The following is a 6574-nucleotide window of genomic DNA, read 5'->3' on the forward strand; positions in this document are numbered from 1 at the left end:
ACGCAATTAAGTCGGAAAATCGTGAAAATCGGCGGAAATTCGGAAGATATAAGCGTTGAAAGTCAAACTACGAAACCGATTTCCGTCGGCTGTCACATTTGGCACTATCTTGCATGAACGATCGGTTAAAACGGGGAAGAAGCCGGGAAACTAATTAAAAGACAGATCACTGTACGCAATTAGGTCGAAAAAGCGTGAAAATCGGTGGAAATTCGGAAGATATAAGCGTTGAAAGTCAAACTACGAAACCGATTTCCGTCGGCTGTCACAGTCGGCACTATCTTCCATAAACGATCAGTTAAAATGGGGAAGAAACCGGCAAACTAATTAAAACATAGATCACTGCACGCAATTAAAATCGAAAATCGTGAAAATTTGTAGAAATTCGGAAGATATAAGCGGAGAAATTCAAAGGACGATACAGCTTTTCGCGGCCTGTCCTATTCGGCACTATCCTTCAGAAACGATGGGTCGAAATAGAGAGAAAGCGGCAAACTAATTACAGCAGTCTAATCCAGGCAATTAGGGCCCAGATTTATCAGAGGAAGGCTAGATTTATAACATATAAACGAAGAAATTGAAAACTATGGAATAACTTTTCGTGGCTTTATCCTGTCACTACTTTTTTGTAGAAACCGATCGTCAAAACTGAAGTAAATTTGGCGAAACAATTAAAAAGCAAGTACATCTATGTCGAAGAAAACTCGGCAATATGTTAAAAGTATCGTAGATATAGTAACGCCTGAGTACTGTATTCGAATATGTGACGAAGGTATAGAGATAGATAGACGCGGGGTTGGACGATGTTGCTTCATAAACCGACGACTCTCGACTGGCGGTTTATATAACGGTAACGGTTATAACGGTTTCTTTTTTGTCGCTACCACGTGATCGAACTTTCTAGAAAAATCCTTGGACTTCGCTCAGCAACCACTCACACGCACCTATGTATGTGTATATATATACGTAGCAAGCAAACTACTAACCCCTTACCTAACGGTTTCAGATTCGATGGCACGTGTCACACTGAAACAACGAAGTCACACAGTCGCACGTCGAGCGTTATCGTCTGAAAGCGGGGAAGAATACATGCAACTGACGAGTTTCAACTTAGCTGGGTAGAAAAACATCGATGCCCATTTATGGTAACCGATCGAATTTCGTGCGAACGCGGCAAGGAATAACGGTCGACTGTGACGAGGAAACGTCGTCGAATATTAACCTTGAGCCTGAACAGTGATGTTTACGTTCGGCCTTATGGCTAAGCTATTCGCTCTCTCTCTCTCTCTCTCTTTCTTTCCCTGGCAATACGGGTGTTTCGCCCGATTTCCTTACGGCATCTTTCTCGTTGGTGATACTCGTGTTTAGGCCGATTTCTTTATCACAGCTCTGTCTTTTATTTTTATTATTTTTAGGAATTTTGTTTTCTTTCTGATACTATTTGAGAATTATTTGGTATGTATTAAATCATAAATTCTGTTTGTGTACAATAATTTAGTTCCTAGTATGTTCTTTTATAATATTGCAATGAATTATTTTTTATTAAAAACGTCTCTACTATAACTATTGTATACTTTTACTGTAAATAAACACTCCATTTTAACATCACGCTCGCGATCCTTAATATTACAAAACCAATCACGCATTATTAATTTGGCACGTGATAAACGTTCTTGGAAATCGAAGAGATTCGATACATAGAACGCTACATAATGTATGCACTGTATGCCACTTTAAATCAAATAATATTGAGTATAGGTAGCCCTCCTACAACACGGCATCCTATAACACGGTTTCACTATGACACGATTCATAAATTGCGGAAACCCTCTTACAACACGGCATCCTATAACACGGTTTCACTATGACACGATTCATAAATTGCGGAAATCCTCCTACAACACGGCACCCTATAACACGGTTTCGGTCTAACACGATAAGAAAATTGCGAAAATCTTTGTACAGCACTGTACTTCTACATGAGCACTGACAACGAAGAAATTTATTAAATTAAAATTGCGTTCAATTAAAATAATATTTTTGTTTTTTTTTGTTTTGCGTTGCACATACATTTATATCTTTAATAAAAATTAAGTTGTCAATGTAGAATGTGAAAAAAAATTTATTTTTAGTAAGTTTTCGGAACGTAACCCCCCTCTTTGCATTGACTCTGGGTCTCATACAACACGGTTTCGCACAACACGACATTTTCTAGGAACCTATCTTCCGTGTTATAGGAGGATTAGCTGTATATCGTAGTTATTTTACTATTAGAACCCATAATCCCAACACATTACGTACAAAAATTTAATTCACGAATTTGGCTCGTGACAATCATATTTGGGCCAAAATCTTCATCACGAGTCAGACTCGTTAACACGTTGTTTTCCATGGTAGTCATTAGATATTAATTAAGGGCCGTAGATGCTAATCTTTAAATTCATATTTGTTTCATTCCAATCATTTTTTGAAAATTTGAACAACGTAACTAAATAGAGAACTGTAAATAGAAGATACTAATAATTTGCACCAAATTGTTCGATAATTCATCATTATATCGTAAGAATAATGGAAATTATTCTAAATTTATTTATTTCAAATTTATGGTCCCCTAATTGTGCCATGTGAAAAGCACGTGGCAGACAAAGTGTTAAAGGGAAGGGGTTAATAGAGCTAGACATGGTTAGGGGTGAACTAAAGAGTTCCAATGAGTGACTGTCTTTTCCTCTCTTATTTATATAAAAAAATTAGCTCACTACGATATTAGTCGAAAATGTCAACATAATTGAATTTTTTAGCAAAATCCTATTATAATGGCTACAACAATTCAATAGGATTTTTCTCTCTTATTTATGTAAAATAAATTTTTACTTTCTCTGACGAGAAGATCGTCGTGGGTTGGTTTTGACTGTCTGGTCGTGATGCTTGTTTCGTCTTCTAGGGATTTTTAGAACCCTCTCGTGACTGCTGTCTCGGTGGTTAGGTTAGGTTAGGTTAGGTTAGGTTAGGTACTACTATCCTCTTTCATACCTATTCTCTCTTTCCAATCACACTTTCCCACGCACTCCTTGCAATCTTACCCTCAGCGGGTCACTTAGCCCAAACACTCAAACGCATTCCTAAAGCCACTCTTCACTTTCATCCGATACATTCATAAACATCCCGTCCACACGATCCTAGCGCACGATCATTCATCCTTTCGCACGCACTCTAGATAACACACTCATCCTGCGATACCACATTATTTTATGGTTAATAAATAGTTTTACATCATTTAACAGTCACCCTATCTCTACAGTATGTCTACTGATTGGTTGCGAATAATATTGGGGGGTGTGTATTAGTCTCGACGTCTTTGTGTAGTGGTGGATGTTTAAACAATTTGGATCCTCATGCTTATCGTCTGTTTCGTCCGAATCTTCTTGTTGGTTGTAGGAAGAATTCAGGCGAAGGATTACGTCGTTTTAAGAACGTAAACTACTTTTTGCAGTTTTAAAATATAATTCAATTAGAAGATATATTTACAAGAGTTTACAAGATGTCTTGGCGATAGTTAGCGATATGCGTACTATCGTGATGTCGTTCGTGTCGTTTTGACGTTTGTACTGTCCTGTCTTCCTGGTGTCGTGTATTTTATATGTTAGTCTGTTGCTGTCATTGGCTGTCGAGATGTCTAAGTGGTGGGTGTGTTTTTTCTCCTTGTAACGTCCTACGGTATCGAATCTCTTCGATTTCCAAGAACGCTTATCACTCGCCAAATTAATATTGCGTGACTAGTTGTAATAATAAGGATCCAGAATGTGTGTGGTCAAAAGAGGATCGGTGCCGAAGACGAACTGACTTCTCGATTTTGCTCTATGTTCTGTCTCGTCGTGTTCGTTCCGGTGTTTTCTCTAGTATAGTTCTGATTGGGTAAAATAGATGTTGGTGGTGGAAAGGTAAAGAGTTTTAATTGGACAGAGGGTGTGACATAAGGACCTTTGGCTAAGGAATAGGAAACTGTCAAGGGGCCGATTTCTGATGGTCAATGACGTGATTTATAAGTGCCGTCCGTCCGTCGCTTGTTGGGTCTGTCACAAGTGGGTCCCATCTGTCGCGTCTGGTACCAGTAAAATTCCTAATTTTGCTTTACCTTTATAAGCTTAATCCGCTAGAACGGCGTTGAGGCATATCGAATCTCCGGAATTGCAGTCGCATTATAAAATATAAAATAAACCGTTAGGTCTGACAAAAGTGCAAGCCCTAGAATGAAATTATGTTATAAACTCGCTCTCCGGGACGGAACATTCCTATTGGCGGCGTGTTCGTTGGAGGGATGTGCACGAGGTTCGGAACTGCTAGGTGGAAGTGGAAGTTGGAACAAATTGTTAATTTGTTTCTAGGTTTTCGGAAATTCTAATCTTCTTATGGGGGTTGACTCGGGGGGTCAGTTTCGGAGGTCGAGGTGTCCGCGAATCGTGGAACGCTGGTTATGAAAGAGTAGACCATCGTCCCTTCGATTCGGGTCCCTTGTTCCTGAGGGTACGTATGGACATAGGGATAAGGTAGAAGTCTGTCAAGGAAAGGCAAAGGTTTAATTAAATTCGGCTAATGGTGCATTAGTTTATGAAGGTTGTTAGGATTGACTCTAATGGTGTTTTTAAGAGATTCGTAGGTCCGCGAGCCGTGGGACGTTGGTTGTATCGAGATAACCGTTGTCTCCTCGACTCGGGCTTCTTTCTTCGGGGTGAATGTACGGAGTGGTATATGATGTCTGGGTTTTACCTGATGGAGGTTGAGGTTCGAAGGATGCCAGTTAAATGTCTATTTGTTTATGAAGGATTCGCGTCGTTATTGAGGATTGTAACGGTCTGTGAATTGGGAATGAGTGTAGGGAATGAACAGCCAGATCTATCTCGTTCACGCTTTCTCTCTCAATCATTCTACAGAACAGGTGATAACGAGTGTACACGAGTCAAGGGACAATAAGGACGTAAAACAGTCCTTCGCTAACTAGGGACGTGCGGTGCTGGGCCCGTGGCAAGACGTAACCGAGCGAGGAGCGATAAAAAGGAATAATCTTCAAGGATGGAACGCGAGAACGTTTCGCGAGAGTTTTAGCGATTCCGTTGGAGAGATGACCGCTGTCAGCAATCGCGGAGGAGTTTGGCTGGCCGCAGCGGAAACGCAAACGGGATTACGTCGCCATCTGGCGGAGAGGTGGCGGTAAAGGCAAATAAAAAGAGGTCGGCCTGCGACGCGAGACAATCGCGCGACAATTATCGGGGATCGGAATTTCGATGCACGCCGGTCACCGCAAATTTCCACGGAAGCTAACCGATTGCACGGCACGTTACACGCGGGCACGTTGCAGGGGCGAATTCGCCATGGAGCAAGCCATAGAGACGAGGGTGGAGTAGGAGGCGGAAAGAGCGAGGAGGAAAAGTTGCATGGCGAGAGGAGAGGGCTCGGCGTGTGGCGAGCGGAGCGAACAGTCGAGCGTAGAGGTGCTCGCGTGGCGGCTCGCGTGAGTTGGCGCGGAACTCGCGACCAGGCCGCCGAAGCGTACCGGCGCGTACCGGCGCGTCTAGTCCGCGTGCTCGCGCGGAGAGTAGGGCAGGAGGGGTGAACGAAGAGGAGCCGTGGCACACTCAGTCGGCGGTGAGACTCCGCGTGCGACATCTCGTTGCCGTGTGGTTCTTACCCACCCTTTACTCCGCACCGGTCTCCGCGATTTCCGCTCGCACGTCACGTGTGTGCGTGTGCGCGCGTGTGAGTGTGTGCGTGCAAACGCGATCGCAGAGAGTGCCGCTCGAGAGGAGAATCGCGTTCGCTCGGACGAGGATTATAGAAAAGTGCTGCATCTTTCCACGGCGACGAGTTCGCGCTCGATCGGCCCCGATCGTCGTCGATCGTCCTCGATCGGGATCGAACGGTGTCGGTGTAGCTGGAACCCGTGGTTCGGCACACCAGGTAGGGCCCGGTGAGCGAGTTTGGCGAAACGGTGTTGGGCCTACTGGTTACATATCGTTCTATGATTCGGTCGGAGCAGAGACCGATGCACGGCCGCGACAAAAATATCCACGAAAAATCTCGGCAGTCGGCCAAGCGGCCTCGAAAGATCGCCACACAGTTCGAGGAACGGCTTTGATAAGATAATTTAAAGGAGAATTCTGCATTTCGCCCGTGCTCGCGGACGTTGCGCAATTTTTCTGCGAAAAAGAGGTAAAACTGGCGGTGAGCTCGCGCGATGGACTTTGGAAAAAAGATCAGCGGAGAGCACTCGCGACGGTGGAGCACGATGCTCGCGTAAATTCGAGAAAATTCGTTTTCCATTTTAATTATGCAAAGTAGCGTGGTCCGCCGTCGAAATTGTCTTCTCGTGCTCTAATCACTGCCGGTACGAAGATTGACCGTCGAAAATGCCGGGGAAAAAAGTCAGGCACGAAGGGCGGCCGCTTTTTACGAAGTAGCTGTTCACGTGGTCATGCATATTCAGCCTGCCAAGGGAAAAACAAACGAAGGAAAAGTTTATACCGGGACGGCAGGAAAAGCGCCGCGGCGATTTTACCGCGACGCGTGCTTCCTCTTTCCC

This window comes from Eufriesea mexicana, unplaced genomic scaffold (genome assembly GCF_001483705.2).
Source record: "Eufriesea mexicana isolate 0111107269 unplaced genomic scaffold, ASM148370v2 scaffold168, whole genome shotgun sequence".
Taxonomy (NCBI): Eukaryota; Metazoa; Arthropoda; class Insecta; order Hymenoptera; family Apidae; genus Eufriesea; species Eufriesea mexicana.